Raw genomic sequence first — 21,417 nt, 5'->3', positions numbered from 1 at the left:
GATATGGAAAAGCTGCACCTTCCTGCAGAAGATGAACTGACCTGCTCTCCCAACCCAAATCTCTCAGCCCGAGGTATATTTCAGTGAAGGCAGGTAGCTGTGCTTCTCAGAGCAGAAAGGTAAGTGCAGGAAGGTAGAGGAAATCTAGAAAAGAACCATCTTGATACAGATTTATCCCAAGGTGTGAAGGGAGGGCAAAGAACCCAGTGGCACTTCGCTTATCCAGCAATTTCTGTCACTGTCGTGACCAAATTGCTAAAGAGAATTTTAAAAGTTGAGATGAAAGGATGCTAAACAGAAACACAAGAGTGTAGGAAAGTATGAAACTTGTTGGTAAAGGTAAATACATAGGTCAAAAGAAAGTAGTATATTACTATAATAGTGATGAGTAAATCACTTTTAATTCTACTATAAAAGTTAAAAAGTATTAAAGACAATGGTAACTAAATTATGCTAATGTATACATAACAAATATATGTAAAATTTGACATCAATAGCATATATTGTGAGGGGAGGAGAGGTAAATTGTAGCTGGAGGTCATTATCCTTAGCAAACTAATGCAGGAACAGAAAACCATATGTCCTCACATATAAGTGGGAGCTAAGTGATGAGAACTCATGAACACAAAGAAGGGAACAACAGACACTGGGGCCTACTTGAGGGTGGAGGTGGGGAGGAGGGAGAGGAACAGAAAAAATAATCACTGGGTACTAGACTTAGTGCCTGGGTGACAAAAAATAATCTGTACAACATACTCCCATGACATGAGTTTACCTATATCACACACCTGCACATGTACTCCCAAACCTAAAAGTAAAAAATAAAAATAAAATAAATTCATAAAAGAATTTAGACAAATAATCCTAATTGTTTTAAGTAATTTTTATTAAAGAAAAAAGATGAAAATATTAAAGACAATGATAACTAAAGTATGTTAATGCATATGTAATATAAATACATGTAAATTTTACATCAATAGCATATAATATGCGAGAGGAGAGGTAAATTGGAGAGTACTTGGATGCAAGGGAAGTTACATTGTTATCAGCCTAAAATAGACTATTATAAAATATTTTATGTAAGCCCCTTGGTAACCACAAGGAAAATACTTATAAAAGTTACACAACAGATAAAGAGAAAGTAATCAAAACTGTCAATACAAAAAAACACAAAAGACAGCAAGAGAAAAAGAGGGACAAAAGAACTACAAGACAAATAGTTAATAAATAGCTAAGAAAATAGCAATAGTAAATCTTTATTAATAATTATTAAAGATGTATATGAAATAAGCTCTACAATTAAAAAGATAACGGAGTGATGACTAGATTAAAAACAACATCCAACTGCGTGCTGTTTTAAGAAACTCACTTTAGATTCAAGGATACACATATGCTAAAAGTGAAAAGATGGAAAAGGAAATTCCATGCAAATTGTAAATGAAATAAAAGAGGAATGGCTGTAGTTATGTTAGAAGAGTACGCTTTAGTAAAAAAACTATCTTTAGAGACTAAAAGGCTACTTCACAATGATGAAAGGGTCAATTCAGTAGGAAGATATAACCATTGTAATATATGCACCCAACATTTGAGTCCTTAAATATATATAGCAAATATTGACAGATCTGAAATGATAAATTGATAGCAATATAATAATAGTAGGACACTTCAATACCCTTCTTACAATTTGATAATAGTGGGGGACTTCAACACCCCACTGACAACACTAGACAGATCATTGACACAGAAAATCAACAAAGAAACACTGGACTTAAATTGGACTTTAGACCAAATGGACCTAAGAGAATATTCTACTCAATAACTGCAGAATATATACATTTTTTCTCATCAGCACATGGAACACTTCCAAGATAGATTTTATGTCAGGTCAGAGAAGAAGTTTCAATAAATTTTTGAAAATCAAAATTATAATACATATTTTCTTAACCCGTATTGAATTAAAAGAGAAGTCAATAACAATAGGTGCTCTTGAAACTTTACAAATACATGGAGATTAAACAACAGGCTCCTGAAGAATGCAAAATTAAGATAAAAATTGATTTTTTTTGAAATGAATAAAAATGGGGACACAACATACCAGAACATCTGGGACACAGCAAAAACAGTGTTAAGAGGGAAGTTTATAGTGTTAAATGCAAACATAAAAAGAAACACCACAAATTAGTAACCTACTGTTACACCTTATGAGTCTAGAGAAGCCAAAGCAAACCAAACCCAAAGCTAGCAAAAGGAAAGAAGAACAAAGATCAGAGTAGAACTATATAAAATTGAAGTAAAAAAAGTACAAAAAAATCAATGAAATGAAAAGTTGTGTTTTTGAAAAGACAAAGAACATTGATAAACCACTCACTAGACTTACCAAAAAAAAAAAAAACAGAGAAAATCCAAATAAAGAATCAGAAATGAAAAAAGACACACTTATGAATGATCTCATAAAAATACAAAAGATTATCAGAGACTGCTATGAATGACGATATGCCCACACACTTAGAAAACCTAGAGGAAATGGATAAATTCCTGGAAACATATTATTTCCAGATTGAACCACGAAGAAACAGAAATTCTAAACAGAGCAATAACAAGTAGTGAGATTGAATCAGTAATAAAAAATCTCCTAAGAAAAGAAAGCCTAGGACCAGATGGATTCATAGCCAAATTCTACCAAACATACAAAGAAGAACTTGTACCAATTCTGCGGAAATTATTCCCATGTGTTGAAGAGGAGGAAATCCTCCCTAACTCATTTTACAAAGTCAATGTCACCCTGATAGCAAAGCCAGACAAGGATATAACACAAAAAGAAAACTACAGAACAATATCTCTGATGAACACAGATGCAAAAATCTCCCACAAAATACTAGCAAACTGAATCCATGAGCACCTCAAAAATGTAATACACCACGACCAAGTGGGTTTTATTCCAGAAATGCAAGGAGGGTTCAACATATACAAATCAATAAATGTGATTCATTGCATAAACAAAATTAAAAACAAAAAACTATATGATCATCTCAATAGATGCAGAAGCAGCATTTGATAAAATTTAGCATCACTTCATGATAAGAACCCTCAAAAACTAGGCATAGAAGGAACACATACCTCAAAATGATAAAAGCCATAGGCAACAAACCCACAGCCAACATCATACAGAATGGAGAAAAGTTAAAATATCCCCTTCTCCCACAAGAAGTGGAACAAGACAGAATGTTCAATTTTACCACTCCTATTCAACATAGTATGGAAAGTTCTAGCCAGAGCAATCAGGCAAGAGACAGAAAGAATACATCTGAATTGGAAAAGAGGATTTCAAATTATCTCTGGTTGCTGATATGAAATTGTGCATAGAAAACCCTAGAGCCTTCTCCAAAAGACTCTTAACATTTGATAAATGAATTCAGTAAAGTTTCAAGATATGAAATCAGTGTACAAAAATCAGTAGCATTTCTATATACCAAAAATAAGCTGAGAACCAAATCAAGAAATCAATCCCATTTACAATAGCTACAAAAATAATAAAATACCTAGGAATATATTTAACCAAGGAAGTGAAAAATAAGGAAAATGGTGAAACACTGATGAAAGAAATCGTAGATGACACAGACAAATGAGTAAGTATCCCATGCTCGTGAAATGGGAAGAATCAATATTGTTGAAATACTGATTCTTTTGATTCAATGTTGATTCTTAAAGCAGTCTACAGATTCATTGCAATTCCTGTCAAAATACCAATGTCGTTTTTCACAGAAGTAGAAAAAATAATTCTAAAAACTCATATGGAAACAAAAAAGAGCTCGACTATCCAAGGCAATCCTAAGCAAAAGGAACAAAGCAGGAGACATCACATTGTCTGACTTTGAATTATAGTCTTAATACAAGGCTAAGTAACCAAAATAGCATGGTACTGGTATAAAAATAGACACATAGATCAATGGAACAGAATAGAGAACCCAGAAATAAACCCACATACCTACAGCCAACTTATCTTTAATAAAGTCAACAAAAACATATATAGGGAAAAGGTCCTTAGTCAATAAATGGTGCCGGGAAAATTGGCTAGCCATACTAAAAGAGTGAAATTGGACCCATATCTCTCACCATATAAAAAAATCAACCCAAGATGAATTCAAGACTTAAATATAAGACCTGAAGCTATAAAAATCCTAGAAGAAAACCTAGGAAAAATTTTTCCGGACATTGGCCCAGGCAAAGAATTTATGACTAAGACCTTAAAAACACAAGCAACCAAAACAAAATAGGCAAATGGGACTTAATTAAACTAAAAAGCTTCTGCATAGCAAAATAAATAATCAACAGAGTGAACAGACAACTTGCAGAATGAGGGAAGATATTTTCGGACTATGCATCTGACAAGGGACTAATATCCATAATCTACAAGTAACTCAAACAAGAACGACAAGCCCTAAAAGCCCCAATAAAGAGTGGGCAAAGGGCATAAAGAGACATTTTTCAAAAGAAGATATACAAGTGGCCAACAAAGATATGAAAAAATGTTCAATGTCACTAATCATCAGAGAAATGCAAATCAAAACTACAATGAGATATTATCTTACACCAGTCAGAATGGCTATTATTAAAAAGTCAAAGAATAACAGATGTTGGCAAGGATGCAGAAACAAGGGAACAGTTATACACTATTGGTAGAAATGTAAATTAGTACAGCCTTTATGGAAAACAATATGGAATCTTCTTAAAGAAATAAAATTAGAATTAGCATTTCATCCAGCAATCCCACTACTAGATATCTACCCAAAGGAAAATAAATCATATATAAAAAAGATTCCTGACATATATTTATCACAGCACTCTTCACAATAGTGAAGTCATGGAATCAACCTATGTGTCCATCAATGGATGACTGGATAAAGAAAATGTGAGATATATATATATATATCTCACATATGTAATTTTAAGGGGTGCAATGGCAATTTTGTTACATGAATATACTGCACAATGGTAAATATTGGGCTTTTAGTGTAACAGTCACCCAAATAATGTGCATTGCACCCATCCCTCATCCCTCTTCCACCCTCCACTTTTGTGTATACATATATACACAAAAGAAATATGGTATATATATATGTATTTCTTGTATATATATATACACAAAAGAAATATGTATATGTACACAGACATTGGACACTCCCAAAAGTGGGAGGGTGGGAGAGGGGTAAGGAATGAGAAATTACTAATGGGTACAATGTACATTTGGGTGATGGTTACACTAAAAACCCCGTCTTCACCACTGTGCAATATATCCATGTAACAAAACTGCTCTTGTACCCCTTAAAATTATACAAATAAAAAAAATTAGGATATATCTTCCAGTACACCTTGTACATTTTTACTGGATAGATATTTATTCACAAATGATCTATTTGGAAAGTTAAATAAATGGTCATATTTTAAATATTTTTAAAACGTTTTTTTCTCCCACGGGGGATTTATTCACATTCATACAGGTAGGATTGTTTTAATTAGTTTTCCTCCAGTGTAGAATTCTATTGTATGACTAGTACAGTTCATTTATATATATACATACTAATATACATTTAGTTTGATTCTAATTTTTTGCTATTACAAATAATGTTGCACTAACCATCTTTGCCTGTGTCTTTGATACACAAGGGTATATAACCAGTCAGCTATTGCTGGTTTGTAAGGTATGTGCATTTTCAACTTTATTAGCTATTACCAATTTCTTTCCTAATGTGGTTATACTTATTTATTATTTTAACATTGGGCAGAGTTCTTGTCTCAGCAATCCTCATCAACACTTAGTATTTTCTGACTTCAGAGTGATGGGTATGTGTATCTCTTAGGTTCTATTTCTCTTTTTTGTAAGTTGACATTGTTTCCTATGTTTATTTGCTGTTTCTATTTCCTCTTCTATGAATTCCTGTTCGTATTCTCTGCCTGTTGATTTTTAGGCGGTTGTTATGTATTCTGGATACCAGTCCTAATGTCTTTTAGATGTGTTTAATATTTTCTAATCCTTGGCTATTTGTTTTACTTTGTTCATGGACTTTCTCTACAGAATTTTTAAAAAAATGATCAAATTTATTAATTTTTTTATTCACAGGTTTTATTTTTTGGTATCTTTTTTGAGAAATATTTTTCCTACCCTGTTGAAATAAGGCTATTTTATATTTTCTTTTGATCTTCTTGCTGAGATTTGACATTTATGTGGAACACTTTTTTGTGTGTGCATGGGATGTGAGATTCTCTTATTTGTGTTTAAAAGCAGTTACCAAAATATGCCTACGTTACATACTCTTTTCTCCACTGATTTGTAATGGTGCTTCTATAATATACATTGTACTAGTAAATGAAATAAAATAAAAAAAATTTGTTTCCACTTCTGAGATTTCTATTTGGTTCTACTGATCTGTTTCTAATCTCAAACCAATACCACACTATTTTTAACTTTACAGTTTAACAAATCTTGTATCAAATGGACTAAGATCCCCTATACTGCCCTCACCTTTAATTCTTCCATATGATATATTTCTTGGTTTTTCATAGACATATGATCTTCCATTATTAATTTTAGAATCTGTTTGTCTCAGTCAAAAAACCAAAACAAGCCAGGTGCAGTAACATGTGCCTGTAGTCCTAGGTACTTGGGAGGTTGAGGTGGGGAGATAGCTTTAGCCCAGGAGTTCAAGGCTAGCCTGGGCACTATAGCAAGACCCTGTCTTAAAAGAAAAATTAAAAAAATAAAAAGCAAAAGCAAAAAACAAAAGCTTCATTTGGATCATATTTATTATACAATCGTCACATCTAAACCATGCTATATCTCTCTGTTTAGATCTATATTTATCTTCTTTCATGATATTTACAAATTTTTCCTCAAAGGTCTTGTACATATTTGTTAAATTTATTTCTAGACACCATGTAGGCTTTTATTTGCTGTTGCAAATTACATCTTTTTAAATCTGTATTTTCTTATGAATTATTGTTGGTATGTAGGAACAATGTTGATTTATGTATTTTGTTCTTTGATCCAGCAACTCTTTAACTTGCTTATGGTTTTTCTATAGGAAGAGTTCCTTAAAATAATGACTTTGAATATTCTTTTCTAATTCTTTTGTGTTTTCCTTGAATTGTCTTCCTCTTTGCTTCCTCACTCCCTTACTCCTTTCCTCTTTCCCTTTCTTTTTTTCCTTTCATTACATCCACTAAGACATACTATGTTGCGTATCAGTGATAGACATCTTTGTCTTCCTGATAAATAGAAATGCTTATTAAATTTTACTTATAGGTATGATGCTGTGGGTTTTTGGGACATATCTTTTATTATCTTCTAGCCTTAATTTTGCTGGCTTAAAAAATACTCATTAGTGTGTGTTGAAATTTATTAATTTTTTATATACATTAAGATGTTTATAAGATTTGTCTCCCTTAATTTGTTTGGGTCATAAAGTATGTGAATACATTTTTCTTGATATTAAAGCATCTTGCATTTGTTATATATTAGTAGTTTTTAAATTTACTGGTACGTTTGCATCTGTGTTCATAAGTGGGATTGCTACATGCTTTTCTTGGGTTCTCCATTTTTGGTTTTGGTATGAAGATTTTATAAGTGTTCCCTCTTTTTTTCACTCATTGGAAAAGTTAGCACAAATAGGGAAATTTTCTTCCTTGAAGAATTATTAGAAATTGTTTATAAAACTACCTGGGCCTGGGTGTTTCTTCTTGGGAGAGATATTTGTCTATTACTTCAGATTATTTAATTGACATTGATTTATTCAGGTTTACTATTTTTTAAAGTTAATTTTGCTAATTCTAGTTTGCATAAAGTGGTCAATTTTCGCTAACATGAAAAATTTTGTGGCTTAAAGCATACAATTTTTATGACTAAGAAAACTATATTTTTAGTTGTGTTGATTTTTTATTCTTAAAATAATTTTTTATACCTTTAATCTTTGTGTCTCCTTTTTTTTTTTATTATACTTTAAGTTTTAGGGTACATGTGCACATTGTGCAGGTTAGTTACATATGTATACATGTGCCATGCTGGTGCGCTGCACCCACTAACTCGTCATCTAGCATTAGGTATATCTCCCAATGCTATCCCTCCCCTCTCCCCCCTCCCCACCACAGTCCCCAGAGTGTGATATTCCTCTTCCTGTGTCCATGTGATCTCATTGTTCAATTCCCACCTATGAGTGAGAATATGCGGTGTTTGGTTTTTTGTTCTTGCGATAGTTTACTGAGAATGATGGTTTCCAGTTTCATCCATGTCCCTACAAAGGACATGAACTCATCATTTTTTATGGCTGCATAGTATTCCATGGTGTATATGTGCCACATTTTCTTAATCCAGTCTATCATTGTTGGACATTTGGGTTGGTTCCAAGTCTTTGCTATTGTGAATAATGCCGCAATAAACATACGTGTGCATGTGTCTTTATAGCAGCATGATTTATAGTCCTTTGGGTATATACCCAGTAATGGGATGGCTGGGTCAAATGGTATTTCTAGTTCTAGATCCCTGAGGAATCGCCACACTGACTTCCATAATGGTTGAACTAGTTTACAGTCCCACCAACAGTGTAAAAGTGTTCCTATTTCTCCACATCCTCTCCAGCACCTGTTGTTTCCTGACTTTTTAATGATTGCCATTCTAACTGGTGTGAGATGGTATCTCATTGTGGTTTTGATTTGCATTTCTCTGATGGCCAGTGATGGTGAGCATTTTTTCATGTGTTTTTTGGCTGCATAAATGTCTTCTTTTGAGAAGTGTCTGTTCATGTCCTTTGCCCACTTTTTGATGGGGTTGTTTGTTTTTTTCTTGTAAATTTGTTTGAGTTCATTGTAGATTCTGGATATTAGCCCTTTGTCAGATGAGTAGGTTGCGAAAATTTTCTCCCATTTTGTAGGTTGCCTGTTCACTCTGATGGTAGTTTCTTTTGCTGGGCAGAAGCTTTTTAGTTTAATTAGATCCCATTTGTCAATTTTGTCTTTTGTTGCCATTGCTTTTGGTGTTTTGGACATGAAGTCCTTGCCCACGCCTGTATCCTGAATGGTAATGCCTAGGTTTTCTTCTAGGGTTTTTATGGTTTTAGGTCTAATGTTTAAGTCTTTAATCCATCTTGAATTGATTTTTGTATAAGGTGTAAGGAAGGGATCCAGTTTCAGCTTTCTACATATGGCTAGCCAGTTTTCCCAGCACCATTTATTAAGTAGGGAATCCTTTCCCCATTGCTTGTTTTTCTCAGGTTTGTCAAAGATCAGATAGTTGTAGGTAAGTGGCGTTATTTCTGAGGGCTCTGTTCTGTTCCATTGATCTATATCTCTGTTTTGGTACCAGTACCATGCTGTTTTGGTTACTGTAGCCTTGTAGTATAGTTTGAAGACAGGTAGTGTGATGCCTCCAGCTTTGTTCTTTTGGCTTAGGATTGACTTGGCGATGCAGGCTCTTTTTTGATTCCATATGAACTTTAAAGTAGTTTTTTCCAATTCTGTGAAGAAAGTCATTGGTAGCTTGATGGGGATGGCATTGAATCTGTAAATTACCTTGGGCAGTATGGCCATTTTCACGATATTGATTCTTCCTACCCATGAGCATGGATTATTCTTCCATTTGTTTGTATCCTCTTTTATTTCCTTGAGCAGTGGTTTGTAGTTCTCCTTGAAGAGGTCCTTCACATCCCTTGTAAGTTGGATTCCTAGGTATTTTATTCTCTTTGAAGCAATTGTGAATGGGAGTTCACTCATGATTTGGCTCTCTGTCTGTTGTTGGTGTATAGGAATGCTTGTGATTTTTGTACATTGATTTTGTATCCTGAGACTTTGCTGAAGTTGCTTATCAGCTTAAGGAGATTTTGGGCTGAGATGATGGGGTTTTCTAGATAAACAATCATGTCGTCTGCAAACAGGGACAATTTGACTTCCTCTTTTCCTAATTGAATACCCTTTATTTCCTTCTCCTGCCTGATTGCCCTGGCCAGAACTTCCAACACTATGTTGAATAGGAGCGGTGAGAGAGGGCATCCGTGTCTTGTGCCAGTTTTCAAAGGGAATGCTTCCAGTTTTTGCCCATTCAGTATGATATTGGCTGTGGGTTTGTCATAGATAGCTCTTATTATTTTGAAATACGTCCCATGAATACCTAATTTATTGAGAGTTTTTAGCATGAAGGGTTGTTGAATTTTGTCAAAGGCTTTTTCTGCATCTATTGAGATAATCATGTGGTTTTTGTCTTTGGCTCTGTTTATATGCTGGATTACATTTATTGATTTGCGTATATTGAACCAGCCTTGCATCCCAGGGATGAAGCCCACTTGATCATGCTGGATAAGCTTTTTGATGTGCTGCTGGATTCAGTTTGCCAGTATTTTATTGAGGATTTTTGCATCAATGTTCATCAAGGATATTGGTCTAAAATTCTCTTTTTTGGTTGTGTCTCTGCCCGGCTTTGGTATCAGAATGATGCTGGCCTCATAAAATGAGTTAGGGAGGATTCCCTCTTTTTCTATTGATTGGAATAGTTTCAGAAGGAATGGTACCAGTTCCTCCTTGTACCTCTGGTAGAATTCGGCTGTGAATCCATCTGGTCCTGGACTCTTTTTGGTTGGTAAACTATTGATTATTGCCACAATTTCAGCTCCTGTTATTGGTCTATTCAGAGATTCAACTTCTTCCTGGTTTAGTCTTGGGAGAGTGTATGTGTCGAGGAATGTATCCATTTCTTCTAGATTTTCTAGTTTATTTGTGTAGAGGTGTTGGTAGTATTCTCTGATGGTAGTTTGTATTTCTGTGGGATCGGTGGTGATATCCCCTTTATCATTTTTTATTGTGTCTATTTGATTCTTCTCTCTTTTTTTCTTTATTAGTCTTGCTAGTGGTCTATCAATTTTGTTGATCCTTTCAAAAAACCAGCTCCTGTATTCATTGATTTTTTGAAGGGTTTTTTTGTGTCTCTATTTCCTTCAGTTCTGCTCTGATTTTAGTTATTTCTTGCCTTCTGCTAGCTTTTGAATGTGTTTGCTCTTGCTTTTCTAGTTCTTTTCATTATGATGTTAGGGTGTCAATTTTGGATCTTTCCTGCTTTCTCTTGTCGGCATTTAGTGCTATAAATTTCCCTCTACACACTGCTTTGAATGGGTCCCAGAGATTCTGGTATGTTGTGTCTTTGTTCTCGTTGGTTTCAAAGAACATCTTTATTTCTGCCTTCATTTTCTTATGTACCCAGTAGTCATTCAGGAGCAGGTTGTTCAGTTTCCATGTAGTTGAGCGGCTTTGAGTGAGATTCTTAATCCTGAATTCTAGTTTGATTGCACTGTGGTCTGAGAGATAGTTTGTTATAATTTCTGTTCTTTTACATTTGCTGAGGAGAGCTTTACTTCCAAGTATGTGGTCAATTTTGGAATAGGTGTGGTGTGGTGCTGAAAAAAATGTATATTCTGTTGATTTGGGGTGGAGAGTTCTGTAGATGTCTATTAGGTCTGCTTGGTGCAGAGCTGAGTTCAATTCCTGAGTATCCTTGTTGACTTTCTGTCTCGTTGTTCTGTCTAATGTTGACAGTGGGGTGTTAAAGTCTCCCATTATTAATGTGTGGGAGTCTAAGTCTCTTTGTAGGTCACTCAGGACTTGCTTTATGAACCTGGATGCTCCTGTATTGGGTGCATATATATTTAGGATAGTTAGCTCCTCTTGTTGAATTGATCCCTTTACCATTATGTAATGGCCTTCTTTGTCTCTTTTGATCTTTGTTGGTTTAAAGTCTGTTTTATCAGAGACTAGGATTGCAACCCCTGCCTTTTTTTGTTTTCCATTTGCTTGGTAGATCTTCCTCCATTCTTTTATTTTGAGCCTATGTGTGTCTCTGCACGTGAGATGGGTTTCCTGAATACAGCACACTGATGGGTCTTGACTCTTTATCCAACTTGCCAGTCTGTGTCTTTTAATTGGGTGTCTTCTTTTTTAACTTTTATTTTAAGTTCAGTGATACAAGTGCAGGTTTGTTACATAGGTAAACTTGTGTCAAGGGGGTTTGTTGTACAAACTATTTTGTCACCTAGGTATTAAGCCTGGTACCCGTTAGATATTTTTTTCTCATCCTCTCCCTCTTCCCACCCTCCACCCTCTGAAAGACCTCAGTATGTGTTGTTCCCCTCGGTGTCCATGTGTTCTCATCATTTAGCTCCCACCTATAAGACAGAATACGTGGTATTTGGTTTTGTGTTCTTCTGTTAGTTTGCTGAGAATAATGACCTCCTGCTCCATCCATGTCCCTGCAAAGGACAAGATCTTGTTCTTTTTTATTGCTGCATAGTATTTCATGGTATACATGTACCACATTTTCTTTATCTAGTCTATCTTTGATGGTCATTTAGGTTGATTCCACATCCTTGCTATTGTGAATAGTGTTACAGTGAACATATGCATGCATGTATCTTTATAATAGAATAATTTATATTCCTTTGGGTATATACCCAGTAATGGGATTGCTGGGTTGAAAGATATTCTGTCTTGAAGTCTTTGAGGAATCACCATACTTCCTTCCACAATGGCTGAACTAATTTACAGTCGCACCAACAGTGTATAAGTGTTCCTTTATCTCGAAAACTTCACCAGCATCTGTTTTTTTTTGACTTTTTTTCTCTTTTTTTGAGTATTATGTTTTTAAAAATTTATTTATTTTTATTTTACTTTAAGTTCTGGGGTATATGTGCAGAACATGTAGGTTTGTTACAGAGGTATACATCTGCCATGGTGGTTTGCTGCACCCATAAACCCATCATCTACATTAGGTATTTCTCCTAATGCTATCCCTCCCCTAGCCCCCACCCCTCGACAGGCCCTGATGTGTGATGTTCCCCTCCCTGTGTCCATGTGTTCTCATTGTTCATCTCCCACTTCTGAGTGAAAACATGCAGTGTTTGGTTTTCTGTTCTTGTGTTAGTTTGCTGAGAATGATGGCTTCCAGCTTCATCCATGTCCCTGCAAAGGACATAAACTCATCCTTTTTTATGGCTGCATAGTATTCCATGGTGTATATGTGCCACATTTTCTTTATCCAGTTTGTCATTGATGGGCATTTGGGTTGGTTCCAAGTCTTTGTTATTGTGAACAATGCCGCAATAAACATATGTGTGCATGTGTCTTTATAGTAGAATGATTTATAATCCTTTGGGTATATACCCAGTAACTGGATTGCTGGGTCAAATGGTATTTCTAGTTCTAGATCCTTGAGGAATCACCATACTGTCTTCCACAATGGTTGAACTCATTTACATTCCCACCAACAGTGGAAGAGCGTTCCTATTTCTCCACATCCTCTCCAGCATCTGTTTCCTGACTTTTAATGATCGCCTTTCTAACTGGCATGAGATGGTATCTCATTGTGGTTTTGATTTGCATTTCTGTAATGACTAGTGATAATGAGCTTTTTTTTCCTATGTTTGTTGGCTGCATAAATGTCTTCTTTTGAGAAGTATCTGTTCATATCCTTTGCCCACTTTTTGATGGGGTTGTTTGTTTTTTTCTTGTAAATTTGTTTAAGTTCTTTGTAGATTCTGGATATTAGCCCTTTGTCAGATGGAGAGATTGCAGAATTTTTCTCCCATTCTGTAGGTTGCCTGTTCACTCTGATGATCGTTTCTTTTTCTGTGCAGAAGCTCTTTAGTTTAATTAGATCCCATTTGTCTATTTTGGATTTTGTTGCCATTACTTTTGGTGTTTTAATCATGAAGTCTTTGCCCATGCCTATGTCCTGAATGGTATTGCCTAGGTTTTCTTCTAGAGTTTTTATGGTTTTAGATCTTACATTTAAGTCTTTAATCCATCTTGAGTTAATTTTTGTATAAGGTGTAAGGAAGGGATCCAGTTTCAGCTTTCTGCACATGGCTAGCCAGTTTTCTCAACATTATTTATTAAATAGGAAATCCTTTCCCCATTTCTTGTTTTTGTCAGGTTTGTGAAAGATCAGATGGTTGTAGATGTGTGGTGTTATTTCTGAGGCATCTGTTCTGTTCCATTGGTCTATATATCTGTTTTGGTACGGTAATATGCTGTTTTGGTTACTATAGGCTTGTAGTATAGTTTAAAGTCAGGTAGCGTGATGCCTCCAGCTTTGTTCTGTTTGCTTAGGATTGTCTTGTCTATGAGGGCTCTTTTTTGGTTTCATATGAAATTTAAAGTAGTTTTTTCCAATTCTGTGAAGAATGTCAATGGTAGCTTGATGGGGATAGCATTGAATCTATGAATTACTTTGGGCAAGATGGCTGTTTTCACAATATTGATTCTTCCTATCCATGAGCATGGAATGTTCTTCCATTTGTTTGTGTCCTCTCTTATTTCCTTGAGTGATGGTTTGTAGTTCTCCTTGAAGAGGTCCTTCACATATCTTGTAAGTTGTATTCCTAGGTATTTTATTCTCTTAGTAGCAATTGTGAATGGGAGTTCACTCCTGATTTGGCTCTCTGTCTGTTATTGATGTATAGGAATGCTTGTGATTTTTGCACCTTGATTTTGTATCCTGAGACTTTGCTGAAGTTGCTTATCAGCTTGAGGAGATTTTGGGCTGAGACGATGGGGTTGTCTAAATATACAATCATGTCATCTGCAAACAGAGACAATTTGAGTTCCTCTTTTCCTAATTGAATACTGTTTATTTTTTTCTCTTGCCAAATTGCCCTGGCCAGAACTTTCAATACTATGTTGAATAGGAGTGGTGTGAGAGGGCATTTTTATCTTATGCAGGTTTTCAATGGGAATGCTTCCAGCTTTTGCCCATTCTGTTTGATATTGGCTATGGGTTTGTCATAAATAGCTCTTATTATTTTGAGATGCATTCCATCGATACCTACTTTACTGAGAGTTTTTAGCATTAAGGGGTGTTGAATTTTGTCAAAGGCCTTTTCTGCATCTATTGAGATAATCATGTGGTTTTTGTCGTTGGTTCTGTTTATGTGATGGGTTACATTTATTGATTTGCCTATGTTGAATCAGCTTTGCATCCCAGGGATGAAGCTGACTTGATTGTGGTGGATAAGCTTTTTGATGTGCTACTGGATTCGGTTTGCCAGTATTTTATTGAGGATTTTCGCATCGATGTTCATCAGGGATATTGGCCTAAAATTTTCTTTTTTTGTTGTCTCTGCCAGGTTTTGGTATGAGGATTATGCTGGCCTCATAAAATGAGTTAGGAAGGATTCCCTCTTTTTCTATCATTTGGAGTAGTTTTAGAAGGAATGGTACCAGCTCTACTTTGTACCTTTGGTAGAATTCGGCTGTGAATCCATCTGGTCCTGGACTTTTTTTGGTTGGTAGGCTATTAATTACTGCCTCAATTTCAGAACTTGTTATTGGTCTACTTAGGGATTCAACTTCTTCCTGGTTTGGTCTTGGGGGATGTATGCATCCGGAAATTTATCCATTTCTTCTAGATTTTCTAGTTTATTTGCGTAGAGTTGTTTATACTATTATCTGATGTTAGTTTGTATTTCTGTGGGATCGGTGGTGATATCCCCTTTATTATTTTTTATTGCATCTATTTGATTTTTCTCTCTTTTCTTTTTTATTAATCTGGCTAGCAGTCTATCTATTTTGTTGATCTTTCCAAAAAGTAGCTCCTGGATTCATTGATTTTTTTGAAGGGTTTTTTTTTGTGTGTGTGTGTTTCTATCTTCTTCAGTTCTGCTCTAATCTTAATTATTTCTTGTCTTCTGCTAGCTTTTGAATTTGTTTGCTCTTGTTTCTCTAGTTCTTTTAATTGTGATGTTAGGGTGTTGATTTTAGTTCGTTTCTGCTTTCTCTTGTGAGCATTTTAGTGCTATAAATTTCCCTCTACACACTGCTTTAAATGTGTCCCAGAGATCTGGGACATGTGTCTTTGTTCTCATTGGTTTCAAATAACATCTTTATTCTGCCTTCATTTTGTTATTTACCCAGTAGTCATTCAGGAGCAGGTTGTTCAGTTTCCATGTAGTTGTGTGGGTTTGAGTGAGTTTCTTAATCCTGGGTTCTAATTTGATTGCACCGTGATCTGAGAGACAGTTTGTTATGATTTCCGTTCTTTTGCATTTGCTGAGGAGTGTTTTACTTCCAATTATGTGGTCAATTTTAGAAGAAGTACGATGTGGTGCTGAGAAAAATGTATATTCTGTTGATTTGGGGTGGAGAGTTCTGTAGATGTCCATTAGGTCTGCTTGGTCCAGAAGTGAGTTTAAGTCCTGGATATCATTGTTAATTTTCTGTCTCATTGATCTGTCTAATGTTGACAGTCAGGTGTTAAAGTCTCCCACTATTATTGTGTGGGAGTCTCTGTCTCTTCCATTATGACTTGTGTTAGATGGTATCTCGTGATTTTTAAAATTTTTTATTTTTTCATAAGTTATTGGGTTACAGGTGGTGTTTGGTTACATGAGTAAGTTTATATACACCAGAGTTTCTTTTTCCACTCGTTGATTCATAGGCATTTGGGTTGGTTCCATGGTTTGGCAGTTGTGAATTGTACTGCTATAAACATGCATGTGCAAGTATCTTTTTTGTATAGTGACTTCTTTTCCTCTGGGTAGATACCAATAATGGGATTGCTGGATCAAATGGTGGATCTACTTTTAGTTCTTTAAGGAATCTCCACACTGTGTTTCATAGTGGTTGTACCAGTTTACATTCCCACCAGCAGTGTAGAAGTATTCCCTGTTCACCACATCCATGCTAACATCTATTATTTTTTGATTTTTTGATTATGGCCATTATTGCAGGAGTAAAGTGGTACCACATTGTGGTTTTGATTTGCATTTCTCTGATCACTAGTGATGCTGAGCATTTTTTCATGTTTGTTGGCCATTTGTATATCTTCTTTTGATAATTTTCTATTCATGTCCTTAGCCCACTTTTTGATGGGATTGTTTGTTTTTTGCTTACTGACTTGTTTGTTTTCTTTGTAGATTCTGGATATTAGTCCTCTGTCAATTTTATAGAGTATGAAGATTTTCTCCCACTCTCTGGGTTGTCTGTTTACTCTGCTTACTGTTCCTTTTGCCACACAAAAGCTCTTTAGTTCAAGTCCCAGTTATTTACTTTTTTTTATTTTTTATTTTTTTTGAGACAGAGTTTTGTTCTTTTTGCCCAGGCTGGAGTGCGGTGGCATGATCTCGGCTCACTGCAACCTCCGCCTTCCGGTTTCAAGTGATTCTCCTGCCTCAGCCTCCTGAGTAGCTGGGACTATAGGCTGGGACTACAGGCCACCACGCCCAGCTAATTTTTTGTATTTTTAGTAGAGACGGGGTTTCACCATGTTGGCCAGGATGGTCTCCATCTCTTGACCTTGTGATCCGCCCATCTCAGCCTCCCAAAGTGCTGGGATTACAGGTGTGAGCCACCGTGCCTGGCCCATTTACTTTTTTTAAAATTGCATTTGCTTTTGGGTTCTTGGTTATAAAATCCTTGCCTAAGCCAATATCTAGAAGGGTTCCTCCAATGTTATCTTCTAGAATTTTTAGTTTCAGGTCTTAAATTTAAGTCCTTAATCAATCTTGAGTTGATTTTTGTATAAAGTTAGAGATTGGATCCAATTTCATTCTCTACATATGGCTAGGCAATTATCCTAGCACCATTTGTTGAAAAGGGTGTCCTTTCACCACTTTATGTTTTTGTTTGTTGAATATCAGTTGGCTTTAAGTATTTGGGTTTATTTCTGGGTTCTCTATTCTGTTCCATTGGTCTATGTGCCTGTTTTTATACCAGTACCATGCTGTTTTGGTGACTCTGGCCTTAAAGTATAGTTTGAAATCAGGTAGTGTGATGCCTCCACGTTTGTTCTTTTTGCTTAGTCTTGCTTTTTGGCTATGCAGGCTCTTTTTTGGTTCCATATGAATTTTAAATTTTAAGTCTTTAATCTATCTTGAGTTAATTTTTGTACATCGTGTAAAGAAGGGGCCCAGTTTCAGTCTTCTGCATATGACTAGCCAGTTATCTCAGCACCATTTAATGAATAGAAAATCCTTTCCCCATTGCTTGTTTTTGTCAAGATTGTTGAAGATCAGATAGTTGTAGGTGTGTGGTCTTATTTCTGGGTATTCTATTCTGATCGGTTGGTCTATGTGACTATTTTTTTGTACCAGTATCATGCTGTTTTGGTTACTGTAGGCCTGGACTCTAATTTGAAGTTGGGTAGCATACTGCCTCTAGCTTTTTTCTTTTTGCTTAAGATTGCCTTGGCTTTTCAGGCTCTTTTCTGGTTCCATCTGAATTTTAGTTTTCCCTAGTTCTCTGAAGAATGTCAATGGTACTTTAATAGAAATAGCATTGAGTCTATAAATTTATTTGGGCAGTATGGCCATTTTAACAACATTGTGGAAATTTCTCCCTTGATAATGTATAAAGCCAGATACAATACTGAATTTCTGGGGAATTGCATAGATTATTGCCACCACCAGAGACTTGGAAGACTCGGGAGTAGAGATAGTTATCACATCTCTATGTAATTTGCCTATGTGAGCTGTGCAGAAGTCAGATTAATTTTGGGAGGTGACTGTGGATCATTATAGACTTAATCAGATGGTGGTGATAGAGACTGCAGCTGCTATCTCAGATACAGCATTTTTACTGGCGCAAAACAACATAGTCTGGTATATTGATGGCATTATGCCGATTAGATTTGAATAGCTGTAAGTAGGAAGAATCTTGCAAACCGGATAATGGAAGATTAACCCCATGAAATTTCAGGGGCCTCTTACTGCAGTGAAGTTTCTGGGGTCCAGTGGCCTGGATAATGTCAAAATATCCCCTCCAAGGTGAAAGACAAGTTGCCATTCCTTCCACCATCTACCATGAAAAAGAGTTACAACTCTTGGTAGGTCTTTCTGGGTTTTAGAGATAATATATATTGCATTTGGGTGTATTACTTTGGCCTTTCTACTGAGATACTGATAAGTGTGCAGTTTTGAGTGGGAACCAGAAGAAGACAAAGCTCTATAGTAGGTTCAGGCTGCATTGCAAGCTACTTTTTCATTCAGGCCTTATGATTCAGCACATCAAATAATACTTGAAGTGTTCGTTGCAAACTGGGGTGCTTTAGAAAGCCTCTGGAAAGTACCAATATGAGAATAAGAGCACGCAACCCTAGGATTTTGTAATACTTCTATGTCCTCTTCTGCAGATAACTAATATAAAATATAAAAGCATGATACAACTGTGCTATTTCTAATTAATATACTTTGAATATGTAGATACCCATGGGCTAAAAGTAAAAGCATGAAAAGTGATATATTGTGCAAGCATCAATAAAAATGCTGTAGTGTCTATATTAGTATCAGATAAAATACATATAAGAATAAAGAGTATTACTAGAGATAAAGAGGGATATTTCATAATGAAAAAGAAAGAGATCATCGAGAAGACACGGTAATCCTAAAGGTATATGCATGTGTAGAGATTCAGAATGCTTGAGGGAACAACTGACAGAATAGAATGGAGAAATAAAGAATTAACAATTATGGCTAGCTATTTCACTACTCTGGTCTCAATAATTGATAGAGTGAGACCTCAGTGAGGTTATAGAAGATTGAACAGGACTATTAGCCAAGTGTGACCTAATAAGCACTTATAGAACATGCCACCCAATATGTTTAAATATGCATAATACACATATTTCTACATGCACATAGAACATTTACCAAGATAGAACATTTTTATTAATAAAACAAGTTTTAATATATTTAAAGTATTGAAATAATAGCAAATATGCTCTCTGATCACAACAGTGTTTACAAAAAATAAATCACAGAAAAATGTCTGGAAAATTATAATTTGGAAATTGAGCAACATACTTCCAAATAAACCATAGGTGAAAGAGGAAATTATGAGGAAAATCAGAAAATATTTCAAGTTATGTGAAAATGAAAACATAGCATATCGACATTTGTAGGATAAAATCTTGTATTTAGTGGATAATATATAGAATTAATGCTTATATTAGAAAAGAAGAAAGATGTAAAATCAATGTACTCAGCTCTCACACTTAGGAAATAGAAAATAAAAAGGACAAACTAAACTCCAAAGAGGAAGAGAGATAACTGAGTGGAAGTAGGTGAAATAAAATTCTGTAGCTCTGTTCTCCACAACGAAACAAGGAACTATTAAATGAGGTTCAAAACATCTACTATAAGAAAATAAAACTAATTTATTCATATCTCTAAAAAGAAAATTATCCTAAACAGACTGTTGGTAGAAATATGGACGTTAAAGGTACTTACTGCTAGTGAAGGATCAGAAGAAAATGAGGAAGACATTATTTGAAACTATGGGAAAGGGGATTCTTGTTATAGAGTGGTAGAAAGTGTAGCTAAATTGTGTCCTACATGATTATGTGGAAACTAGACTTTGTAAGGAATGTCCTTGGATTTGGATAAGGAGATTGCCAAGTGTTGAAGGTGTGCTGAGGTTTCTTCTTTCTGCTTATCGTAAAATGTGACAGGAAAAGCACAAATTGAAGGAAGAACTGTTAAGCCAAAAGAAACCAGGACTTGATGATGTGGGAAATTTCCAACCTATCCAATTTGAAAAAGACACTCAAATTCGAAGATTCACTTTCAGGAAAGCGAGTTCTGGGGAGAAAACTGAGGTTGTGGTTGAATTATCTTTTGCTAGTGCCTTGGAAGGATCTAGAGCCAGAGTATTCAGTCACACAGAAGCTCTTTGAAGAAATCAGGTGTATGACTCATGGATCCCTTCAGCCATCTCTGAAGAGGCCAAAAATAGACCTGCATTATCTAGGAAAGACCTGTAGAAGAGCTGTTGTGTGGAGTGAATTCCCATGACAGATGTAGGAGACTCAAAATGTTCATGAGATTTTATATCAATAGCAGCACTGCCAGCTTAGACTGAAAGGGACAGAAAGAAGGATACATGAAGGAAGACTATTGAGACTCTGGAATTCTAAAGGCAGGAAGCAGGCTGATAAAACTACTTATGCTGAAATCAATGCTACTCTTCATGAAAAAGGAAGATTGAGTCCAAAGTCAGAGCCATCCTATTCTCTGAGGGTGAAGCTGTGAACCACACAGGTTATTCCTAGGCCTTGAAACTCAGTGGAGTTTTCCTTACAGGGTTTTGAGTTTGCTTGAGATGGCTGATTTCTTTTTTCTTCCCATTTTTCTTTTTTGAATGGAAATGTTTGTCTGGTGTGCTACACTTATTCCATCTTGTATTTTGACAGCTGTTAACTTGTTTTCTAGTTTTGCAAGTCTACAGATGGAGATGAATTTTGCCCTAGATGGATCATATCCAGAATTTCATCCATATCTGATTTTTATTTTTCAGATGATGTGAATTTGGGTTCTTTGAGCTGATGAGATATAGATTAGATTTCAGACTTTGAGCTGCTGTTGTAATGAGTTAAGACTCTTGGGAATATTAGGATGG

The 21,417-nt window shown here is 35.5% G+C and overlaps 1 protein-coding gene across 4 annotated transcripts in view; it reads left to right on the top strand.

Annotated features, from left to right (window-relative positions):
• The window catches only part of STPG2 (sperm tail PG-rich repeat containing 2), a 718,556-nt gene that overhangs the window by 105,301 nt on the left and 591,838 nt on the right, over window positions 1–21,417 (top strand). The window lies entirely within an intron of this gene.

This window comes from Pan paniscus, chromosome 3 (genome assembly GCF_029289425.2).
Source record: "Pan paniscus chromosome 3, NHGRI_mPanPan1-v2.0_pri, whole genome shotgun sequence".
In the NCBI taxonomy this organism is placed as follows: Eukaryota; Metazoa; Chordata; class Mammalia; order Primates; family Hominidae; genus Pan; species Pan paniscus.
This window is presented reverse-complemented; position numbering and strand designations above follow the sequence as displayed.